Here is a 27,676-nt window from a genome sequence, read left to right as displayed (position 1 = left end):
TTAGTTCAAGTAAAAATGTTAGTAAACTATAGTAGGTATAGTTTAGGGGTTCAGTTCATGTTATAACAAGTACAGAGATAAACATGCGATAACAAGTACGGAGAGGAATATACTATAACAAGTACCGGGAAAAACACGTTAATATATATTTCCCAGTTTACATTGACACCAGTATGATTTCACGTACCAAGGTTAGCAGACACGAGGTGATAAAACTTAATAATATATCTTTCCGGGATAGCATTGACACTAGTACGATTTCATGTACCAGGGTTAGCAGACACAAGGTAATAAAACTTAATAATATATCTTTCCGGGTTTGCGTTGACACCAGTACAATTTCACGTTCCTGGGTTAGCAGGCATGAGGTGATAGTTATATCCAACCTAACTTATTTATTTATCAAAAGGGTACATCTGTAAAGTACCCGATGATAATAAATAAGATACATAACTTATCCGCAACATAAACATTAAGTGGGAAAAGGACCTATAATGCTAACCTTATGATTCCTCAATGTATAAATCAAGGGATATATGTTAATAGGATCCAACAGGTAATAGGATGCGTCCCTTCCGCTTCATTTCTTGTTCCTTGTTTGGTTGTGGGCTTAGAGTGGATGCACCCAGCCTATTATCCATTCGATCTTTGTATTATATGTGTTCCGTATACATTAATTCATCATAAGGGGTACCAGGTTTGGGTCAGGTCATAGAACACTAATTCAATGCATAGTTTTCTAGTACAAAACATACTATACGAATCAGAACTTTTGGTATACTAAACTAGAAACTTGTCACTAAAGGGTTTAATCCATTTTATTAAACCTGTATAACTTAAAGGACCTTAGGTGGTTAACTCTATAATACCTTAGTTTATACATCAGGGTTATATATAATTAATACCCGATAGGTAGTTGGATGTGTGCCTTTCGCCTTATTCCCTGTTTCTTGTTTGGTTGTAGGCTTAGGGCAGATTCACACAATTAATTATCTGTTCAATATTAGATTATATATAGCTAGTATAAACTAAGTGATTATAGAAGGAACCATTGTGGTTACTGTTTTTATTATAAGAAATAAGGGTTTTCTTAAAGAATCTTTTCATCAAATATAAATGAACTATTACAGTTAACTCCGTGAATACCATGGGAATACACCAGGGTTATACAACAAGGATCTAACAACCAATGGGATGTGTGCCATCCGCCTAATTTCCTATTCCTTGTTTGGTTGTGGGCTTAGGGCAGATACACATAATCGATTGTTTATTTACTCTGAGTTTTATATAACTTGTATCCATTTAGTACTAATAGAAAGGATTGTAGAGTCATTTTTACCTATCTTTCATCAAATCAGGAAATATAGGATTTTTTGGAGGAACAGGCGAACTTTTCTAAAAAAAACTTACAACTTACTAAACTTTCTTACAACTTACTTACATCAATAAACTCTTTTGAACTCACCAGCTTAATTGCTAATAAACTCTTTCAAAATAACTTGTATTCTCAGGAGACTAGTAGACAGGTACTCGTGCTGGGAATTTAGAAGATGGAGCAGTATAGCTTCAAGTCTTGTTTTGTTATTTGCTTATGTACTCCATGTTCTGTGAACACATACTTTGTAAACACTTTCTTTCTAATGAAATGGTTTTTTATTACTTTGATTACTATAATGCATGTCTTGTGATACTAAACATGACGTCCTCAACCCCAGAACGTTTCTGCCATTCCAGTTTTTGGGTATGACTGATTGGTATCAGAGCATTGTTTATAGTGAACTAAGTATATCAACTGATAAAAGATATACAACTATAAATACAATGGGGCTTAAGTGCTCTAAATAATAATATTTTAAGGAAATAACAATAAGTTATAAGAATATACCTACTCGCTTATACATGTATACATACTAGAACAAGTATCACAAGAAGAACATAACAGAAGTATTTAAAGGTTGAATCTTGTGGTCAAACCTGGGCAGTTATGTAATCGTATCTGGGATCAATATAGTCTGATCAACTATATTCATTTGAGATGCGACCGACACGTGCTTGGGAGTGATGTGGTGTTGCAACGGTGTTAAAACTTACCTAACGCTATACAAGGGATCTCTAAACCAGAACATGAAAGTTAGAATACTATAGAAGTATTCTATGACACTATAACACGATAACAAGTTTGAAACATACTAAGTACATTACATTAAAATACTATATGAGTATTTTAGGCACTATGTAAATAACTTACGTGATAACCTAAAAGACCCTTACGGATAGGTCTATAATCTTGCAATGTATACTCCCAAGGTTTTATATAATTGAGATTTTATAGAATTAGAATTTGTGATCTACGCTTCACTACCCGTTCCTAGTTTGGTTGTGATTTTGGAGTAGGATCATTTATTTGAAGACCTATTTAATCTTAAATTATATACAACTTGTATACATTGTACAGTTATAGGAGGACTCTGTAAGGATCACCCCATAAATTTACCTTAAATCTCATATATTCTTTAGACACTTCCATTCTCGCATGACAATGTAACACCGTAAAAATTAAAACAATTTTTCACATTTGAAAAACACATTTTAATTAAACCATTCATTCATAAATTGTCATAACATCATGTTTTTAAATCACAAATGTCTCCCAAGATCAAAATACATCCAATCCCATATGTGTGTACGAATCAAGTCGGTGCCTTCCCACGGTCATCACTGGTACCTGAAACACATAAAACTGAACACTGTAAGCATAAGCTTAGTGAGTTCCCCAAAATACCACACTAATCACATAATAGCCACTCGAGGCTGAAACTCTGTTGACCCTCTGGTCAATGTGTCTCAGTGGGGCCCTCTGGCCCCAACTCTCTGTGGGCCCTCTGGCCCTAACTCTGTAACTCTGAATCATGCATATCACATATCACAATAAAACACAACACATAATAACATGCAATCACACTGGCATATAACACTGTAATACTCCATCTCTGAACTCTATTACCCCACTAGGTAAAGTATAGTGAGAAGACTCACCTCGGGTATCTCGGTAAATATCTGCCTCGGAATAAATGTGATCTAGCCTCCGCCTAATCACACAAAGTAATACACCCATAAATACACTGAACTCAACCCTAAAGGTCAACATAGTCAACGGTCAACTTTGACCGGACTCGGCGAGTGCACTAGAGCAACTCGGCGAGTCTATACGTGTCCACTGACTCCCTTGGATCCTCTCTTGACACGTCGAGTATTTCCCTAACTCGACGAGTTCCACCTGGCATGAATCGCGGGGCCACCACGACTCAACTCGCCGAGTCTCAAGAACGACTCGGCGAGTTCTGGCTTGACTCAGCCCCCCCCCCTGATTCTCCCTAACTCACTGAGTCACCCCCAACCCGGCGAGTCTACTCGCTGAACAGATTACGTGAAACCCTAACCCTACTCGTCGAGTCTCAAGAACAACTCGGCGAGTTCATGCCATGCACAAATTCTATTGACCTCCTGAGGTCAGATCTGTTTCCCCAAACCATAGATCTGGCCTCCCCAAGCATGAATGTCACGTAAAGTTCTAAACTTGATGCTTGTATAACCACAACAAGGCATCAAAAGGAGATTTGGTCCCAAAAATGACAACCTAAGTCCAGCAACCCCATACTAACCCATAAAGCTCCAAGGGTTAAGGTCTCTGGACCCCTTTGAGTCCAGATCCAAGGCACAAACTCGAAGAGGGACCATTTGCTCCACATAATCACTCTCCAAAGGGGTTAGAAAACCCTAACTCTAAAGATCAACACTAAAACCGGGTAAGGTTCGAACTATTACCTCAAAATGAAGTCTCTGGACTCTGGATCTGCTTGAATCTCACCTCCTCCTTGCTCTTGTCACCTTCTTCTTGCTAAACCAAGGATACAAAGATCCAAAAGTGACTTCTTCTCTCTCAAAGCGATTTAGCTCTCTTAGCGTTCTCTCAAGGGACTGGTATCCGCAATGGGAGGCTATAAGTGCCCTTAAAATAGGCTCCAAACCCGGAGAATTAGGGTTTCATTAAATAGCGTGGACTCGCCGAGTCCAGACGCGAACCCGCGCCCAAAACGGTGATCCTACTCGGCGAGTTTGGGCTCCAACTCGCCGAATCTCCTCACAAATCACCAAAAAAACAAGAATAAATAATACCTAGGAATCCAGGGTATTACAATTCTTCCCCACTAGAACTAGACTTCGCCCTCGAAGTCTCGCTCTGCAAATAACTCCGGATGCTGCTCACGCATCTCACGCTCCGGCTCCCAAGTCATCTCGGACCCCTTCCAATGTTGCCACTGAACCAAGACCAAGGGTACCTCCTTGTTCCTCAAAACCTTGATTTTCCGATCTCTGATTGCCACCGGTTTCTCAGCATAATTCAGGCTCGCATCCACCTGAATATCCTCTAATGGTACCACTGCCGACTCATCGGCTATACATTTCCGCAATTGCGACACGTGGAAAGTGTCATGAATCTGACCCAACTCTGCTGGCAACTCCAAACAATAGGCTACCCTGCCTACCCTCGCGACTACCCGGAATGGACCAATATATCGGGGCCCCAACTTGCCCCTCTTCCTGAATCAGATCACTCCTTTCCAAGGAGAGACTTTCAGGAGCACAAAGTCGCCGACCTGAAACTCAAGCTCGGACCGACGTCTGTCCGCATAACTCTTCTGACGATTCTGAGCGGTCAACAACCTTTTTCTGACCTGATCTGCTCTGTCGTCTGAAGCACGATCGTTGTACTGCCCATAACACGCTGCCCGACCTCTCCCCAGCAAATGGGGATTTGACACCTCCTTCCATACAACAGCTCAAAGGGTGGCATCCCAATGCTCGAATAATGGCTGTTGTTGTAGGAAAACTCTGCCAAGGGCAAATACGTGTCCCAACTCCCCCCAAAATCCAACACACATGCCCGGAGCATGTCCTCGAGCGTCTGAATCGTCCGCTCACTCTGACCGTCAGTCTGGGGGTGATATGCGGTACTAAAATGCAGCCTAGTACCCAACTCCTCGTGAAACTTCTTCCAGAATCTGGAAGTGAAACGCACATCCCGGTCTGAGACAATCGAGATCGGCACTCCATGCCGAGATACCACTTCCCTCACGTACATCTCTGCTAACTTCTCAGCGGAAGAACTCTCACTGATGGCAACGAAGTGGGCGCTCTTCGTCAACCTGTCCACAATCACCTAAATTGCATCGACTCCCCTAGCAGTCCTTGGCAATTTGGTGATAAAATCCATGGAAATCTGCTCCCACTTCCATTCGGGAACCTCCAATGGTTGCAACTTACCATACGGTCTCTGGTGCTCGGCCTTAACCCTACGGCAGTTTAAGCACCTCTCAACAAACCATGAAACATCCCTCTTCATACAGGGCCACCAATACTCTCTCCTCAGGTCTAAATACATCTTTGTGGCCCCAGGATGGATCGAGAATTTCGACCGATGAGCCTCTTCCATCAAAATGGTACGCGTCCCCCCTACAAACGGTACCCAGATGTGCCCCTGGAATGTCATAAGCCCCCAACCATCGGTATTGAACTCCGAAACCAACCCAACAACTCGCTCTTTCTTCTGCATCTCAAGCTGCACAGCCTCAGCCTGTGCTCCACGAATGGTGTCCAACACCAGAGCCATCACGGTCAATCGCAAACATATATCTTGTAATGGGGCGCTCTCCGCCTTGCGACTCAGTGCATCGGCTAGGACATTAGCCTTTCCCGGGTGGTACAGGATCTCACAATCATAATCCTTGACCACATCCAACCACCTCCTCTGCCGCATTTTAAGGTTAGGCTGATCCATCAAATACTTCAGGCTCTTATGGTCCGTGTATATCGTATACCGAACCCCATACAGATAATGACGCCAAATTTTAAGGGCGAACACCACTGCCCCCAACTCTATATCATGAGTGGGATACCTCGCCTCATGAGGCTTCAGCTGCCTCGATGTGTATGCTATCACATGCCCTCTCTGCATCAGCACCGCTCCCAATCCCAAGATCGACGCATTGCAATACACCACAAAATCCTCCATCCCCTCGGGGAGGGCTAACACTGGGGCTTCACATAGCCTCTGGTGAAGCGTCTCAAAAGAGGTCTACTACTCTGGTCCCCATGAAAAAGCGACACCCTTCCGGGTTAACCTGGTGAGTGGCACTGCGATCTTAGAGAAATCCCTGATAAATCTCCAATAATAACCTGCCAACCCTAAGAAACTCCTGATCTCGGAGGGTGACCTCGGCACCTCCCAGCTCATCACTGCCTCAACTTTGGCCAGGTCGACTAATATCCCTTTCTGGTTAACGAGATGCCCAAGGAACTGGACCTCTCGCAACCAGAAATCACATTTGGAGAATTTGGCATAAAGCCTCTCCGATCTCAGAACTCCGAGGACCTCCCTCAAATGCTCCTCATGTTGCTCGCTAGATCTCAAATATACCAAAATGTCGTCGATGAATACAATCACCGACCGATCCAACATCGGCCTGCACACTCGGTTCATGAGATCCATGAACACTGCCGGGGCATTGGTGAGCCCGAAAGGCATCACCACAAACTCGTAATGCCCATAACGCGTCCTGAACGCTGTCTTCTGGATATCCTCATCTCACACCCTTACCTGATGATACCCCAACCTCAAATCGATCTTGGAGAACCAAGATGCTCCCTGCAACTGATCGAACAAATCATCGATCCTTGGCAACGGGTAACGGTTCTTGACCATCAGCTTGTTCAACTCCCGGTAATCAATGCACATCCGGTGTGAACCATCCTTCTTCTTGACAAAAAGGATAGGCGCTCCCCACGGCGAGCTGCTCGGCCGAATAAACCCCTTCCCCAACAGCTCCTGAAGCTGCGAGGCTAACTCTTGCATCTCTGGAGGTGCAAGGCGATAGGGCACCTTGGCAATAGGAGCGGCCCCCGGAACCAAATCGATACTGATCTAGGCTTCACTACCCGTTCCTTGTTTGGTTGTGATTTTGGAGTAGGATCATTTATTTGAAGACCTATTTAATCTTAAATTATATACAACTTGTATACATTATACAGTTATAGGAGGACTCTGTAAGGATCGCCCCATAAAGTTACCTTAAATCTCATAGATTCTTTAGACACTTCCATTCTCGCATGACAATGTAACACCGTAAAAATTAAAACAATTTTTCACATTTGAAAAACACATTTTAATTAAACCATTCATTCATAAATTGTCATAACATCATGTTTTTAAATCACAAATGTCTCCCAAGATCAAAATACATCCAATCCCATATGTGTGTACGTATCAAGTCGGCGCCTTCCAGCGGTCATCACTGGTACCTGAAACACATAACACTGAACACTGTAAGCATAAGCTTAGTGAGTTCCCCAAAATACCACACTAATCACATAATAGCCACTCGAGGGTGTAACTCTGTTGACCCTCTGGTCAATGTGTCTCAGTGGGGCCCTCTGGCCCCAACTCTATGTGGCCCCTCTGGCCCTAACTCTAGGGACCCGAAAGTCCTAACTCTGTAACTCTGAATCATGCATATCACATATCACAATAAAACACAACACATAATAACATGCAATCACACTGGCATATAACACTATAATACTCTATCTCTGAACTCTATTACCCCACTAGGTAAAGTATAGTGAGAAGACTCACCTCGGGTATCTCGATAACTATCTGCCTCGGAAAAAATGTGATCTAGCCTCCGCCTAATCACACAAAGTAATACACCCATAAATACATTGAACTCAACCCTAAAGGTCAACATGGTCAATGGTCAACTTTGACCGGACTCGGCGAGTGCACTAGAGCGACTCGGCGAGTCTATACGTGTCCACTGACGCCCTTGGATCCTCTCTTGACACGTCGAGCATTTCCCTAACTCGAAGAGTTCCACCTGGCATGAATCGCAGGGCCACCACGACTCAACGCGCCGAGTCTCAAGAACGACTCGGCGAGTTCTGGCTTGACTCAGCCCCCCCCCCTTGATTCTCCCTGACTCACTGAGTCACTCCCAACCCGGCGAGTCTACTCGCTGAACAGATTACGTGAAACCCTAACCCTACTCGCCGAGTCTCAAGAACAACTCGGCGAGTTCATGCCATGCACAAACTCTATTGACCTCCTGAGGTCAGATCTGTTTCCCCAAACCATAGATCTGGCCTCCCCAAGCATGAATGTCACGTAAAGTTCTAAACTTGATGCTTGTATAACAACAATAAGGCATCAAAAGGAGATTTGGTCCCAAAAATGACAACGTAAGTCCAGCAACCCCATACTAACCCATAAAGCTCCAAGGGTTAAGGTCTCTGGACCCCTTTGAGTCCAGATCCAAAGCACAAACTCGAAAAGGGACCATTTGCTCCACATAATCACTCTCCAAAGGGGTTAGAAAACCCTAACTCTAAAGATCAACACTAACACAGAGGGAGGTTCAAACTATTACCTCAAAATGAAGTCTCTGGACTCTGGATCTGCTTGAATCTCACCTCCTCCTTGATCTTGTCACCTTCTTCTTGCTAAACCGAGGATACAAAGATCCAAAAGTGACTTCTTCACTCTCAAAGCGATTTAGCTCTCTTAGGGTTCTCTCAAGGGACTGGTAGCCGCAATGGGAGGCTATAAGTGCCCTTAAATAGGCTCCAAACCCGGGGAATTAGGGTTTCATTAAACAGCATGGACTCGTCGAGTCCACTGTTGGACTCGCCGAGTCCAGACGCGAACCCGCGCCCAAAACCACGATCCTACTCGGCGATTTTGGGCTCCAACTCGCCGAGTCTCCTCACAAATCACCAAAAAAAAACAAGAATAAATAATACCTGGGAATCCGGGGTGTTACAGACAAACCCAGATAGATGCAACCACTTCCTTATAGCGGTCAACAGAAGAGTCAAGGAGGAACAAGAGCAAGTTCAAGAGAAGTTTTCAAGGAGGGATCAGCAGAAGTAACCAAAACGTCATATCAGTCACACAAATAAATAATAATCTTGGTTAAGTTAATGAGTTAGTGGAAACACTACTCATCCTATGTGTTAGGATTATTTTCTTTGCATGCAACTGGTAACAGTTATTCTGGTCACGGATATTCATTTTAGGACAACCATTTCTAATTCATAAAGTTTATTTGGTATAAACTCTATTATGAATCGTTTCGAGAACCCTGTGGAATTCAGGAACCGATACATTCAAAGCGAGGATAACCTTGTCTTTCAGCTTTCGGCTTTTATCCACTGCTATAGACTTATTCCATCTCATATTTGTATTCTTAGCAAAAGATGCCTCGCGGTAGACCAGTAAGGTGCACAGTCAACAGCACGACAGAGAATCCGCCACTACAGTTCGACCTAGCAGCTTTTCATGCAGCGGTAATAGCAGCAACGGCAGCCGCCTTAACCCAAATTCACTCAAGTGGTATCAGTGGCACTGGTAGCGGTGCTCACCTAACCAACCACGAAGATATCCATGAACACCCAAAGGAATGTTCATATAAGGACTTCATGAACTGCAAACCCAAATCCTTCAATGGAGATGGAGGAGTCATTTCCCTGATGCAATGGTTTAAGAAAGCAGATTCGGTCTTTGAAATCTTTTCATGCCCAAAAGGGAGCAAAGTCAAGTTTGTTGCCTGCACCTTCTCCGGTAGAGCCTTAACATGGTGGAATGGCCATGTCAGGTCACTGACTTTATCAGTGGCTAACTCTATGGGCTGGGAAAACTTGAAGGAAATGATGATGGGAGAGTACTGCCCAAGGGGCGAAGTACAAAAGATGGAACAAGAACTATGGGAGCTGAAGATGGTCGACTCATACATAGTGGCCTGCACTGATAGGTTTAGCAACCTGGCAGAACTATACCCCGGGATGGTTACCCTAGAGAGCAAGAAGATAGAAAGATACATTTGGGGTCTAACTGCCTCGACCCAAGGAGATGTGTTGTCTTCTAACCCAGCCACATTCGATAGTGCCAAACGCCTAGCCCAGCGACTCATTGACCATGGAGTCCGCCATGGCGTAGAATTCCCAGTTCCCGAGTCATCAAAGGGAGAGGACTATACATGAAATTTGGGGAACAAGAGGAAGAAGAAGCGAACAACACAGGAACCCCCGCAAGAGCAACAAACGAGTACTATGTACGCCGCCATAACCCCTACCAGTCGATATGTTAGAACCCTCCCGAAGTGTGGAAAGTGCAACTACCACCACACTGGAGTATGCCGGGAAATGCAGTGTTTGAACTACCACAGAAAGGGACACACAGTCCGTTTCTGCAGGGCACCGGCTCAACCGATCTCCCAAGTCCCCAGAGTTGAAGAAAACCAAGCCTGTTATGGCTGCGGAGAAGATGGACACTACCAGAAGGATTGCCTCTTAACAAAGAACTCAGGAGCGGATGGACGAATTCTGATGATCACCGCAGGAGAATCAACCCCGGAGTCGCCTTTGAGCAACGGTACATTTTCGAAATAGTGATTATTTTAAAAATTAATTTATATTTATATAAGATTAAAACTTGGGGAAAACACTTAAAAGTAATTATAATAATTAACATATTGAAATAGATCACGGTGATCAAGAGAACTAAAAGATACGTTCAAAGAAGATATGATGGCTTAGCATATACATTAGGGTTGTGCATAGTTATCATGTTGTAGATTTAGAGTGAGTGATTCCACCTTAATTCTCGTTCCTTGTTTGGTTGTGGATTTGAGGCAGAGTTACTTAGTCGATTGTCTTATTCATCTTAATTATTCATAACTTATATATAACAGGCGATCATAGTGGTACCAGGGACGATCGTGGTATAAACTATTGACACTAATTATCAAAACACTTTCATTTGTATGTACTCACTCATCGCGGTACGATACGTAGAAGTTTTAACATCAAGGTGAAAACAAAAAGCACTAGAATAGTTACAAAGAGTACATTGTCGAAAACACTAGGAGTACATTGTCGAACACACTAGCGATACATCATCGTATAATAAGCGTTTCTTTCAAATCAGCCAAAACTTTGTTCATTAAAGAGTCTGTTACTATCATTCGTCATGAATTGGTGTGGTCCTCACCATACTGAGTTTATATGTTTCTATCGCCTCAACCGTCAAGTTTACGAAACCTTCGTGATTCGTATCGACAGTCCGACCTAAATCTCAGTTTTGTCTTTCGTATTCTAAACCCCGAAGTACTCGTGGAAAGGGTACTTTGTCCTTCGAAGCCTTGCTGCCGTATGTTCCGCAGACCGTTATGAAATACCACTCGTCCAGCAGACCAAGTTTGAGCACAGAGGCAAAGGACGAATACAACCCACCTATTACTATTCAGTGTATACGTGAGGGTGGTATATGATTATGGTTATGCAGATTTAGTATGTGTGCTTCTGCCCTATCTCCTGTTCCTTGTTTGGTTGTGGACTTGGGGCAGAGTCGCACATCCGATCGTCTTACTAATCCTAATTATATGCAACTTGTATACATGAGGTAATGATAGATGGAGCGAGTATGATTTGTATCATGAACACTAGGGAAAAGTTTCTAGGTCTACGAGTGGGTATTCTACAAATCAGAGGAGCACAACCCCAGTAGTCAATCTAAGAAAGCTAATTCCGGGACGAAATTTCATCTAACGAGGGGATGATGTGACAAGCCGAAAATACTTGCCTTGTAAAGCCCAGCCAGTCAACTCAATTGAGTGCCAGACTCGTTCCTGCTATCATTTAGCCTTGTTTAGAGTCCGTTCAAAGGTTCAAAGCTCAATACATTCAAGCCTCGAGTATAGGATTGGGTCGCGTACACTTCTAGCACGAAAATCAAGCCCTACACTCCATTTAAGGGAGTGTACGGCTGTACACATGAGTGTACGGCCGTACACATAAGTGTACGGCCGTACACCCATGTTGGGCTGTACACACCCCTCCCTAATTATGTTATCCCTTCATTTCTAAGCCATTCTTCAGTTTCCAAGTCAAGAACATCAAGTTTTCTCTCAACTATCATCCCGTTTTTCATCTTGATCTTCAAAAGTGGTAAGTGATTCTTCCATCTTTATTGTTATCCTTCCTAGTCTTGTAATCATCTCTTCATTCATCTATGAAAACATCTCTTTTGACTAGATCTTCAAATCTCACCAAGAACACACACTTGTTCTTGGTGATTGTGAACCCTTTTGAGCCTCCAAATCATAAGTACTCTTTCCCTATGCTTAAGTACATGATATAACACTAGATTAACAGCTTGAAAATGCCCAAAACTCATGAACATGAGGTGTGTACGGCCGTACACCCATGTGTGGCCGTACACTCCTCAAAGCACCCTTAAAGGGCCTTAAAAGTGTATTCCTAACTTCACCACTTGAAGAGCAATTGGCCCACAAGCATTTCTACCTATGGAAAAGGTTTTTGTGCACTTTTTACCATGAGTGTACATCCGTACACTCCCTGTCCGTACGCCCATGGCCGTACACTCCTCTTATTGGACGTACACTCCCCATTAGTTCAATCACATGTGATTCCAACACTTGGTCAAAGTGTTTCCTAGTCCCATGAAGTGTTTCCCTGCATTTGGTTGCTTCTAAACACTATATTGATGTCAGTATATGCCATAATATGTCATTTAGGAGTCGTTAAGTCTTCGGACTTCATTCGTCGAACTTCTCATCCATACGCACATATTCGTTTGAATCTCCCACATCAGGTGAGTTCATACCCCGTAATCAATCTTTTAAACTGTTTTAAATGCTTTTAAGGGGGGGGGGGGGGGGGAATACAAGTTGAACACAATGATAATTGTGTAAATGTTTGTTATAAACATTTTTCAAAAGATTGCATATGTCTTTTATAAGTGATCAAAACGTTTCAAAAACTCTTTTAAAGTTATGTTACTTTATAGTTTAACAAAACTCCATTTTTAAAGTACAATCATAAATTAGTAGATAAAATGAGTCTTTTCTTCAAATCAATATCAGTTCAAGTAAACATGTTAGTAAACTATAATAGATATAGTTTAGGGATTCAGTTCATGCTATAAGAAGTACAGAGATAAACATGTGATAACAAGCACAGAGAGGAACATACTATAACAAGTACTGGGAAAAACATGTTAATATATCTTTCCGGGTTTACATTGACACCAGTACGACTTCACGTACCAGGGTTAGTAGAAACGAGGTGATAAAACTTAATAGTATATCTTTCCGGGTTTGCATTGACACTATTACGATTTCACGTACCAGGGTTAGTAGACACGAGGTGATAAAACTTAATAATATATGTTTTCGGGTTTGCGTTGACACTAGTACGATTTCAAGTATAAGGGTTAGCAGGCACGAGGTGATAGTTATATCCAACCTAAGTTATTTATTTATAAAAAGGGTACATCTGTAACGTACCCGATGATAATAAATAAGATACATAACTTATTCGCAACATAAACATTAAGTGGGAAAAGAACCTATAATGCTAACCTTATGATTCCTCAATGTATACATCAAGGGATATATGTTAATAGGATCCGACAGGTAATAGGATGTGTGCCTTCCGCTTCATTTCCAGTTCCTTGTTTGGTTGTGGGCCTAGAGCGGATTTACCCAGCCTATTATCCATTCGATCTTAGTATTATATGTGTTCTATATACATTAAGTCATCATAAGGGGTACCAGGTATGGGTAAGGTCATAGAACACTTGTTCAATGCACAGTTTTCTAGTACAAAACATACTATACAAATCAGAACATTTGGTATACAAAACTAGAAACTTACCAGTAAAGGGTTTAATCCATTTTATTAAACTAGTATAACTTAAAGGACCTTAGGTGGTTAACTCTATAATACCTTAGTTTATACATCAGGGCTATATATAATTAATACCCGATAGGTAGTTAGATGTGTGCCTTCTGCCTCATTCCCTATTCCTTGTTTGGTTGTGGGCTGAGGGCAGATTCACACAATTAATTATCTGTTCGATATTAGATTATATATAGCTAGTATAAACTAAGTGATTATAGAAGGAACCACTGTGGTTACTGTTTTTATTATAAGAAATAAGAGTTTTCTTAAATAATCTTTTCATCAAATATAAATGAACTATTACAGTTAACTCCGTGAGTACCAAGAGAATGCATAAGGGTTATATACAACAAGGATCTAACAACTAATGGGATGTGTGTCATCCGCCTCATTTGCTGTTCCTTGTTTGGTTGTGGGATTAGGGCAGATACACACAATCGATTGTTTGTTTACTCTAAGTTTTATATATCTTGTATCCATTTAGTACTCATAGAAAGGATTGTAGAGTCATTTTCACTTATCTTTCATTAAAGCAGGAAATATAGGATTTTCTGGAGGAACAGACGAAGTTTTCTAAACAAAATTTACAACTTACTACAACTTACTTACATCACTAAAATCTTATGAACTCACCAGCTTAATGTTGATAAACTCTTTCAAAATACCTTGTATTCTCAGGAGACTAGTAGACAGGTACTCACGCTGGGAATTTAGAAGATGGAGCAGTACAGCTTCAAGTCTTGTTTTGTTATTTGCTTATGTACTCCATGTTTTGTGAACACATACTTTGTAAACACTTTCTTTCTAATGAAATGGTTGTTTATTACTTTGATTACTATGATGCATGTCTTGTGATACTAAACGTGACGTCCTCCACCCCAGAACATTTCCGTCGTTCTGGTTTTGGGGTGTGATGGTTTATCAAAGTATCATGGTGTATCTAAATTTAACTGATTTCACTTTGTTTTTTTAGGGATTTTGGTTTTGTTTTCTTTCTAAAAACAAGCCCACTTTGAAAATTAGAAGAAAATAAGTAAACAATTTAGCCATTGCTTACATATAAATTAACAAGATCTTTTCCCATTGGGATTACAGTCAAGTCACAAAGCATTACAATAGGTTATCCAGGCCAGGACCTATGTAGTTAAATGTATTATCATGTTTGCTTCTTTTTATCTTGCTAATTATCTTTTGACCTTTTTTCGTTGTTTATCTGCGTGTATAAATAACGAATCGACAATGTTCTCATATGTTTTAAGTATGGGATTAATAATGTGATTGTAGAGATTGGATAATATGTTCTTTTTGATTAATTGCATTTCCTTTGATGAAAAGCCTAGTAACAAGATAGGAATTTAGAAAGACAAGTAAAACTTATTTGATTTTGTGTCTTCACTTATAGTAAACGAGGGTTGGATGAACTCAAAAGGAAGGATGTCCTAAGACTAAAGAACATTCAAGATTACAAAAAAGAAAGAGACTGAAAAGAAATAAGAAGTTATTAAAAAGTTTTATTTGGTACGTGATTTCTAAACTTAGAATCTCATAGGTTGTTGATTATTTGGTTTTTGTGAGTTTATATTATACAATTTGCAGTTGAATCGGCTTTAAAGGGGAAATAATGAAATATGTATCTATTAATTGTTCTTGGGTAAAGTCATATGTAGGAATTTGGACATTTTAAACACATTCATGAAATTCTTAGCTAAGGTAAGGGTATATGTGGAAACATACTATTCATTATTTCAAAAATGTGTATGATTATTAATTTATTTTGGTTGAACACTTAACCTTATTATCAAAGAGCAAATACTGTTTTCTTTCTTTCCCTTCTCACCCTTGAAAATTATGCTTATTCATGTACAAAAATATGGAAAATTATATTCTTTTGTTAATTTGACTCTATTTTCACGACTCACAAAAAGACGTTTCCTAAGATTATGATTTATGTAAACATTTCACATAGTTCTAGGGCTACAAGCATATAAATCTTCACCTTCATATTATTTTTTTCTGATTTCTTGCTTTTATAATTCAATGAAAGTGAAAAAAAAATGTTTGGCAATTAAATGTGGTTATCAGGTGGGCTATTATGTTGTTTGATTTGGTAACTTATTAAAGCTAATTATTTCCGTTGTTGAATGTCGACATAAAAGAATTGGATTATGATAACTACATAACCTCTTTACCAATAACTATAAACATGAAATGTTTTGTCTTTTACACAAATTTTACATGGACTTTTACATGATGTTCTGGCCATTCTTCTATTTAAATGCCCATAAATTGGATAACGGATATTGATAAAGAATTATTTATAAATCCATTAATCATGGAATGTTTCATGGGCACAAGATATGCGATACGACTGTTGTTTGATTTATATCACATTGCTCCCTGTTCGTTTTAATTCATGAATTTCACATTACATAATCCACAAACCTAAGCCTTCCTAATTACATCCCTTTTTAGCCAAGGATTTATTATAGGTCTTAGATTGATTAATAAGTAAAACGGAATTTTAGAATTCTCATTGGAATTATTTGAAATTTTAACTAACAAATGTAATTGGTGCTACCTTTTAGGCATGACTTTTTTGTGTGTCAGTTCTAACATTAAATTGTTATATACCTTAGCTTATATTTTTTAATTTTGGTGTCTATTTTCTTAAAAATGGAACTTTAGCACGAATTTTGAGGAATTTAACTAGAATGGATGTAGTATCATTGTACAAGTACAATGGGTAAATAGAAAGAAAAATAAAATGTAATGTTATAGTGAACAAGTAGATGGACACAAGTTACTGATTTGAATCACGTACATATAGATAATTATGTCATTGTATAACAACTTTCATATATATTTTTTCAAAGTTATTTTTGTTAGTATTTATTGTTTATTTTAAATGTGATTGTAATACAATAAATAAAAATTAGTTCAAACATTTAATTTGAATTTTCAAATTTCTAACATTCTACATCGCAAGAAAATAAAATTTGATTCTTTATATATGTTATGTTTGCATAAAATTTGATATAATAATAAAAGCTCTGACTCTAATTTTTCATTTGTTAATACAATAATGTTTTTTTTGAACGACAAATATAAGCTATTCATAAATTACTTCTAAATTCATCTATGTCTCCAACGGGACTAGAACCATTAATCTCAAAACCTATATCTTATTCATTTAATAAAATTTTATAAATTTTTTATTTTTCATTACCATTTTAAAGTATCAATATTCCTTTTTCATTTTTACCCGTGGTTTCCACGTATTATAACTTAGTCTATATATATATATATATATATATATATATATATATATATATATATATATATATATATATATATATATATATATATATATATATATATATATATATATATATATATATATATATATATATAACAAAGAACCAAGGGACCAATCGTCAGCGTCGGAAATCATAATGATCAACGGCCAAGGAAATAGATGTACATTTTTATATCGTACGCACACATACTAGATTATTTCAAAAAATTCACTGCCTTACCAAAAAACTTACCTCTTTTTTTTCGTTTAAAATTTTTTTTAGGTCACATTTTTTATAAAAGAAAAAACCGAATATACCGTTGTTCCCGATTTTTCGTCCTCTTTGCATAGAGATCCATGTTAATATATAAACAAATAAACTTTTTTTTCGAAAAAAAAAACTCACTATATTTTGTTAGTTTTTTCAATATTTAAGTTGATTTTAAAAAAAATATATATATATACCAAAAATATTAATTTTTTGTACTCTATTAATAAACATCAATATCGATTTAAAAAAAAAAAAAAAAAAAACCTCGATCAGTGTAGATTTATACTGTGAATCTAAGTTGTAAATATTTTATTTTTTAACATTCACAATATGAAAAAGCTCGAATAGTTCAGATTCACATTGTGAATCTGACTTACTAATATGCATACTATGAATCTGAGAAGATTCACAAAAAAAAAAAAAAAAAAAAAAAAAACCTCGATCAGTGTAGATTCACACTGTTAATCTAAACTGTAAATATTTAAATTTTTAACATTCACAATGTGAAAAAACTCCGATCAGTTCAGATTCACACTGTGAATCTGACTTACTATTATGCATATTGTGAATCTAAGAGGGTTCACAATATGAATCTGAATAGGTTCATAATATGAATCTGAACAGGTTAACAATGTGAATTTGAACTAAAATGTCATTTTTTACATGAATATGAATTTATGTTTAAAAGTACAAAAAAACATTAATTTTGATACATTTATTAATTTTTTTTCTATAAAAAAAATAGACATTAACTTTTCAACAAAGAAAAATGAAGTAAGTTTTTTTTCAAAAAAAATTTTTTTTTTTTATATATAATCCTTGATCTCTTTGGAAAGAGGACGAAAAATCATGAACAACGGTATACTCGTTTTTTTTTCAATATAAAACATGGCCAAAAAAAAATTTTAAACGAAAAAAAAGAGTTTTTTTTATAATCCGGTGTATGTGCGTCAATTGTAAAGTCTACAACCATTTCTTTTGTCGTTGATGGTTTTAAATTTCGACGTTTTGAATTGGTTCCTTAGTTTCTTGATTAATAATGATTATCTATTGAACTTTTATATATATATATATATATATATATATATATATATATATATATATATATATATATATATATATATATATATATATATATATATATATATATATATATATATATATATATATATATATATATATATATATATATATATATATAAGGCAGTAAACCAAATCATGTGCTTCTCTTTGGAAATGTGAAAAAATCTTTTGGGTGACTTTGTGCTCTTTTTGATCATTAGGCCAAAGTTTTAGGTATAATCCTCTAAGCCTTCTATGAAGTGGAGATGTTTGATTTTAAATCATACGTGGATTGGGCTTGAGATCATTATGATTTTTTTTAATGGGTTCACATAATAGCAATCACGTTGGCATGTTGGTAGGCCACAGACTAAAGCAAACCAAAGAGGGACAATTCAATTAGTAGATAACGACATGTTAATTGTGGAATTGTGATGATTTAAATCTTTATGCCGATTTCGACTAAAGGAAAAAAGCAATTAAATGCAATTTTAGGAGTGCACAGGAGCAAAGCTTTAAATTAGCAAGTCATTCACTGTATTAGGAGAATTTGCCATACAAGTGACAAGATGGTTCCTTTGTTTCTTTTTCCAGTTGTCGAGTTGTGATGATTTTGTCTAATACTTTTGTAGATTTTGCTTTAAGTGTAATATTGAGTCATGCTTAGCATGTTGTTTTTATGTAGTTAACCAATACAATGTGTGATTTCTTCGGATGATGATAACAGAAATACCCATAAACCGCACACCTCTCGTTGGTCATGATTATTACGGCCCGTCTAACCTAACTTGTATATATATATATATATATATATATATATATATATATATATATATATATATATATATATATATATATATATATATATATATATATATATATATATATATATATATATATTGGTTGGATTGAAAATTTACTTATGAATCAGAGTTAGGCCCTCCAAACAAACTAGTCAAATAGAGGGGGCTTGTAAGTTGTCACCTTTTTTAGCTTTCATATCATTATCTTCTTTAACTCTTTGTTACAAATATTAATTTTATATTATTCAATATCAAAATTAAATAATATTTAGATAATAATTTTTTTTAGAAATAAAGTTGGGTTGTACAAAAGCAATGAGATGTTCAACGTGATTAAGGTGTTGTTTATTTTTCGAAGTAAAAATGTTTGAAGTCTACGGACCACCTCTGTAACCCTCTGTACCAAAAAATGGAAACCAAACGGCTGCAACAAGTAATAAAAAGTATGTTTGTTTTTTAACCTCTGCAGACTGCTGCAATAAATCAAAGTAAGGTGTGAAATGTTTGAAACAGAGTGTCAAATGCTGCATCACGCAGCACACGCACAACAGATTTTAAGTCACAAGTCTTTTGAAAACAAACAGTTGCGAATGGTCAAGTGTTGCGCGCGACAAAGAAATAAATGGTAAAAAGTGGTTTTTAAAAAAAAACAAACACCTAAATATGCCATGATGTGGTTATTATTTTTTGACTAGATAATCTTTCGTTGTTAATGTCAACGTCTTATTAGTCTATTTAATAAATGTTTTGTTATTTAGATTGTAGATCTTAAGGTTTTATTTAGAACATTGTTGAGTTTAATTAATTTGATAATATTAAATTATAACTACTAACCATAAGTTTAAAAAAAATTAAAAAACCTATCACTTTGTGTAATTATGCAAAAAAAATATTCTATTTATTATAATAAAATTATAAATATTTAATAGTCACATAATATATTTTAATTTTGATTTTTAATAAAATAATAAATAGGATAAAAATAAAAACGTTCATATTTTATAAATGATATATATATATATATATATATATATATATATATATATATATATATATATATATATATATATATATATATATATATATATATATATATATATAAGGAGTGGTTCAAATAAAAACCCAAAAAGATTAAGAACCCTAAGAACCATTTTCTCTTTAAATATGTCCATTAAGGTTTGGACAAATCCAACATTTATATTGTACTAAACAAACTTTTTAATTTCCTAGTTTACAATTGGTTGCTACTTGACGTCAGACAACCGTCGCAATGTTGCCGGATCGCTGCCTAGCTAATACCAAATTGAATGACATTTTTCTGGTATCCACAACTTAATAGAACAAACATTATAGCTTCTATTTTTTGGGGGAAACTTTTAACACAGAGAATTTCAGTTTTGCAGCCAGATATAGAAAATTAAAAAAAAAAATAGAATTATACCTTGAAAATTTCAACTTTATCTATTTTAAATTGTAGATTTCTTTAAAAAAATGTATCGCTTATAAGATATATTCACAGTTTAAAATATCATATGCACAGTTTAATAGACATATTCATCCACTATTATGCACTTTAATTTTTTTATGCATACATTCATTTATATTTTAAAGCAAATTCATATTTTAGAGCAAATTTTATATAATATATATAACTTAATACAGTCCATTTTTAGTTTAATACATAAAATTAATAACATAATACAATCAATTAAACACTAAATCACAAATTCAAATAAGTTAAACTCAAACTCTGTCACCACCGCCAACTACCACACACCGCCAACAAGTACACGCACCACTTTCACAACCATTCTTTCTTCCAAATCAGATCTGTATACAAAATAATGGATTCATAGGTTAAATATTATATTCACTGTTTAATAACAAATTAATTTACTAATTAAGAGTTTAATGCAAAATAATTATAAATAACTAATATCTTTTTACATTACAAAAAATAAATATATACAAAAAAATTAGTACAAACATTCATACATAAATTGGTTCTTACTTTGACATAAAAATTCATAAGAAATTCACAGTTTAATATATTTTGTTCACGACTTAAATCGTTCAATTAGTAGTTTACTTTTAGAACACAATATTCACAACTTAATATAATAAATTCATTGTTTAATACACAAATATTATATATTCACATCTATATTTTCTACTTAAATTTACATTTATATATTTAAATCTATAGGCTATTGCTTCTTTCAAAGTTTATTTACATAATTATTTTCAATTTAGATTTTACATACTTTATTCGAAATTAGATAAAATTACATATGTGTATAATGTTTATTTAATCTCATATTTCATAAGCAAATAAAATATTCATAAAAAAAATTCAAAACTTAATATAGTTAGTTCATAGCTTATTACAGTAAATTCAAAACTTAATACAACATTTTATTACAATCAATTCATAGTTTGATTCAGTTAATTTACCATTGATACACAAAATTTATAGTTTAATAGTACACAAAAATTATACATGACCACATTTTTTGTAAAAAAGTATATTTAAAGGAAACATATATATCAAAATACATATGTATTTATAGAGAATAAAATATTAAGAAAATTAAGTGGCTAGAAATCGTTATCGCATCCTCAACTTCTGTTTTTTTTTTCACGTTTGAAGCTTCCATAACTTCATGATCGATCCTTAGTATTTCGGTTATCACCATAAACACTCTTATGTATTAAAAAAAATCCAATTCTTAATGTTTCTATTATCCGCCTAAATAAATCATTAAAACACATACTAAGCATATAAACTAAATTATGCATTTTTGAACATGTAAATGATATCAAGTAGCTTTTAAGTCTTGATTTCGAGATTTGAAAATTTTGTTGGAAAAATGATTAAAGTCTATTGAATAATGTTTATAATTTTATATAATAATATATATATAATATAAAAGTATTCATATTAAAAACTTGTTATTAGTTTCATGCTATAATTAGATATTACAATATATATAATATAAACAATATAACAAATTTATTTATAAAAACAAGAAAAAAAGTGAGTATGATTAATTTTTTGGTGAAGAAGTATATACGTATATGTGTCTTCATTTAACAAGAAATGATATTAAAAAATAGTTTAAATAAAGAAATGATTGATTTACATATGTGACTTGAAATCTATTGTATATATGCGTCTTAAAATCCATTGATAAGAAAAGTACACAGGAAGGTGATGTACAGTAACGTTCATTGCTACAAAGTACTATATCCTGCAAAAATATACAAGTATATTATAGAAACAACTTTATAGGCTTTGACTTTTACTTTTAACAACAAGAGTTTTATATCAAACTAGATACAAATCATTTTAGTATTAATTTTTGTCGGTTTTTTTTTTCTTGAAGTGTTATCTTATAGTTTCAATGATTAAATATATCGTATTAGATGTGTAATCTTATATCTTATAAAGTTTAAAAGATTATAAATAGATTATAATTTTTTTCTTATATTCTACAAGTTTAAAAGATCATAAATAACGTTTTTTTTTTCTTTATTTTTAGTTTTGTCACAGATGTATACGCCATACAAAATCATAGCTTAATAAAAAAATTTAGGACTCTTATTCACAGTTTAATAATATATTTCTGAACTATTATTCACAGTATTCATAACTTAAAAACATACTTGATTTGTTGAAGCATTTTATCAAATACCTACTATGCATCATACAAATTCATAGTTTTAAATTCTAATAGACACTGTTATTCATAATTTAATAAAAGGATTCATGACTCTCATTTATAACAAGTTCAAAACATACCTGGTTTTCGTTGGTAACCGGCTTCAAATCCACATCTAGTGATGGTAGAGCATGCAATGAGGGTCGATTCAGTTCCCCAATGACATTAGTAGTTGTTTTTAGTGGTTTTGTTGTGGTGATTTCTATATAGATATCTGATTTGTGGTGGTGGTTTTAAGATCCAGATCTTATGTAGATTTGGTGATATTTGATATAGATCTAATAGTTAGATGTGATACATATTTGTTCACCAGAGATCAGAGAAGGTGGTGCCGATTTATGTCGATAAATGATATGAACACGCCAGATGAGTAAGTAGAGGTGATGTTGTCCACAAAGAAGACGACGGTGGAATCACCACCAGCCACTAATATAAGAAGAGTTTTCATATATTTCTCTTCACATCTGATCATAAAAACAAACGACGAAGTATAAACCACAAATTTGAAAGAAGGTGAAGACGAAGCAGATCAAGAAGGACATGGTTGTGGTGGGTCCTCACCTGAACTTCATAGATATGCAGTAGAAATGGTAGATCTAGAGGAAAATATCATAGATTTGAGTCAGAAATCACAGATCTGAAATCGATCAGAGCTTATATATCTAATAATGGTAATTTACTAGTACTAAGAGATGGAGACGGTACACCGGAAATGCAACGGAAAGGAGGTAACAATGGTTTCCAGATCTTAAATCTGATGCCGACGGTGGTGAGGTTGTCCTCGACGGTGGTGAGGTCACCGCCGACGGTGGTGGCTATGGTGGTGTTCATAAAAGGTGGTTGAAAGGGATGAGAGGGTTTTTTTTTTTTGTTCATGGGTAAATATGAAAGAATCTAATCTGATCAAAAGTTATGGAATAAGTTTTACACATACACCATAATGGCCTTACTGTTTTTTTTTTATTTATAAAAAAATTAAAAAAAATCTAAATATTAGAAAGCTAAAAAATTATCTTAATTATAAATTAAAAATAAATAGTTCTTAGGTTCTTAATCTTTTATGGTTCTCATTTGAACTTTTACCTATATATATATATATATATATATATATATATATATATATATATATATATATATATATATATATATAGAGAGAGAGAGAGAGAGAGAGAGAGAAAGTTCAATAGAAAACCCTTATTAATCAAGGAACCAAAGAACAAATCCAAAGCGTCGAAATTTAAAACGATCAACGGCAAAAGGAAGGGTTGTAAATTTTATAATGGACGCATATGTACCGGATTATAACAAAATCCACTTCCTTTTTTTCATTTAAAAATTTTTAGGCCAAGTTTTTTATCGAAAAAAAAAATCCGAATACCGTTGTTCACAATTTTTCGTCCTCTTTCCATACAGATCCATGATGATATATAAAAAACAATTTTTTTTTGAAAAAAATCCACTTAATTTTCTTATTTTTTTCAATATTTAAGCTTTTTTTATAAAAAAAACTAATTATACCAAAAATATTAATTTTTTGTACTCTATTAATAAACATCAACACCGATTAAAAAAAAACCTCGAACAGTGTAGATTCACACTGTGAATCTAAATTGTAAATATTTGAATTTTTAACATTCACAATATGAAAAATCTCGAACAGTTCAGATTCACATTGTGAATCTGAATTACTATTATACACACTGTGAATCTGAGAAGGTTCACAAAAAAAAACCTCGATCAGTGTAGATTCACATTGTAAATCTAAACTGTAAATATTTCAAATTTTAACATTCACAATGTGAAAAAGCTCCGATCAGTTCAGATTCACACTGTGAATCTGATTTATTATTATACACACTGTGAATTTGAGGAGGTTCACAATGTGAATCTGAACAGGTTTATAATATGAATCTGAACAAGTTTACAATGTGAATCTGAACTGAAATATCGTTTTTTTTAATATGATAATGAATCTATGTTTAAAAAGTACAAAAATATGAATTTTGATACATTTATTAATTTTTTTCTATAAAAAAATAGACTTTAACTTTTTTCATTAAAGAAAATGAAGTGAGTTTTTTTTCGAAAAAAAAAAGTTCGTTTTTTATATATCATCATGAATCTCTATGGAAAGATGACGAAAAATCATGAACAACGGTATATTCGGTTTTTTTTGATAAAAACATGGCCTAAAAAAATTTTAAACGAAAAAAAATGGTGGGTTTTTTTTTGTAAATGGTAGATTTTTTGGTATAATCCGGTATGTGTGTCCAATGTAAAAGTATACATCTATTTTCTTGGCCGTTGATCGTTATGATTTACAATGCTCACGATTGGTTCCTTGGTTCCTTGATTAATTATGGTTCTCTATTAAACCTCACCATATATATATATATATATATATATATATATATATATATATATATATATATATATATATATATATATATATATATATATATATATATATATATATATATATATATATAGGGAGTGGTTCAAATGAGAACCACAAAAAATTAAGAACCCTCATCAGTTAGTATATATATTTATCTAATATTCTTATTAAACATATGAAAATCTTTTTTTTCTCTTTTTGATACAAAAAGGGCAAAATGGTAATTTTTGCAGTATTATATTTTCATTCTTATATGCTTTCATATTTGAACTCAAAACTTATATAAATTACAAGTTTATACAGTCCATTTATAGTTTAATTCACAAAATTCTCAACTTAATACAAACCATTTTACAATAATTCACAAACTAAAAGAAATCAAAACTTTAAACTCTACTACTAACACCACCACACGCTGCCATTAACCACTTGTACTAGCATCACCAACATCATTTTATTCTAAATCAGATCTATAAATAAAGACATTCATTAATAACTTAAATATTACATTCACAGTCTAATAAAACCATCTATTTCACTCAATTTGAATTTAATGCAAAACTATTATTAAAACTAATGTATTCTTATATACTTATGCAACACAAAAAATAAATATATTCAGAAGAAAATTAACAAAAAGTTTATACATAAATCATTCATATTTTAAATTGTGAATTTAATATATTAAGTCGTGAATAAAAATTACATTATTTCGAAAGCAAACAAAAAAAATTATAAAATAATCACAACTTAATGTCATAGCTTAGTACAATAAATACATAATTTAATACACAAATTTTCACACCTTAATGTAGTCAATTCATAGTCTAAGAAGAAAATTCACAGTTTAATGCAATCAATTTATAGTTTAAAACACAAAAATCACAGTTTAATATAGTCAATTCATAATCTAAGAAGAATTTTCACAATTTAATGCAGTCAATTCACAGTTTAAAACAAAATCATATTTTAATACACAAAATTCAAAGTTTAATGGGTAAATAGCAAAAAAAACATTCAGTTTACACCAAAATTCTAATTTGACACTATGTTTTTTTTTTGTTGTTTCAAATTTAACACTGTGTTTTCCGATTTGTTATAATTCTTACCACTTGACCGGTCAACCAGGTTACATGCTGACGTGGCATGATGACGTGTCAGTTTTGGCATCCTGAGATGATATGCTGACGTGTCAAAATTGAATTTTTTTTCCACAAAAACACTAAGTTTTCACTTTTTTTCGAATTTGACACTAAGTTTAATTTTTCTTTCAATTTTGACACTGTTTTTTTGTTCCAAGTGATTATCTTCTTCAGTTCCTTCTTGTCTCCATCATTGTTCTTGGTGTAGTTATTCATACGAACAATAAAGTTAGTATATTGCGAAGTTGTATATCTTTCAATCTCAGCAACTTGAAACAAGAATCTCTTTGCCTTTCCCTTTATGTCTTTCCCTGCGAATACCATGCCAAATGGTTTAAGACAAATTTCACCATCAACATATTTCATTAACTCCTGTTGAGGCTTCGTAGGTTCCATAGAAACATTAACCTTTCTTCCAAGACCTGAAGCAAGCTCTTCATCAGTTAAGGCCAAGCAATCATAGTAATTATATATGAATATCTTGAGATGCCCTAAACCAAGTCTGAACACATCTAAATCAGTTTCCTTCAGTTGGTTTTCTTCCATATCCTTCAAAATTAGGGCCACTTGAATGAGATCATTGAGATTCATCAAAGGAAAGTCAGCAATTGAGAAATCAAATGGTTTGTTGTCTGCTCGAACTACACAGTAACGAAAGTTCTGAAGTAGATTCTCGAACATTACGTCTTTCTTGATAGCTGTCACTCTTTTTATCTTTACTAAGGACCAAACTTCATCTTGATTTTTCCCAAGCACAACATGAAATCGAATTTTCAAGTATGTGTACTCATCAGGATATTTGAATCTTTCACTGACCTTGTACTGTGCAGTAATAAACATCATTTCATTAATTGGGAAGCCTAGTTGGCACATGTCTGAGTTCGAAGTGGTATAGCTTTTTCTTGGCTTTTTCTCAAATGCATACATGTGGTTCCCCAATACTCTGGATTCAATTGATTCGAAGGAGTATAAATTCGCAGGATCTCCTTTGTTCATTGTTGGTGGGTCATTTTCTCTTAGCCTCAGTATGCTTTGAATATGTCTTTGTTTCTCTATCTCAGAATCAATTTTAGCTTTCTTCTCCTCCTTCGACTTTTCATGAGCAATACCTTTTCCTTTCCCAATATTTGAAGTATCAGGCTTCGCACTTGAACTTCCTATATAT

Source organism: Lactuca sativa, chromosome 4 (assembly GCF_002870075.4).
Source record: "Lactuca sativa cultivar Salinas chromosome 4, Lsat_Salinas_v11, whole genome shotgun sequence".
Classification (NCBI taxonomy): Eukaryota; Viridiplantae; Streptophyta; class Magnoliopsida; order Asterales; family Asteraceae; genus Lactuca; species Lactuca sativa.
Note: the sequence above shows the minus strand (reverse complement) of the source record.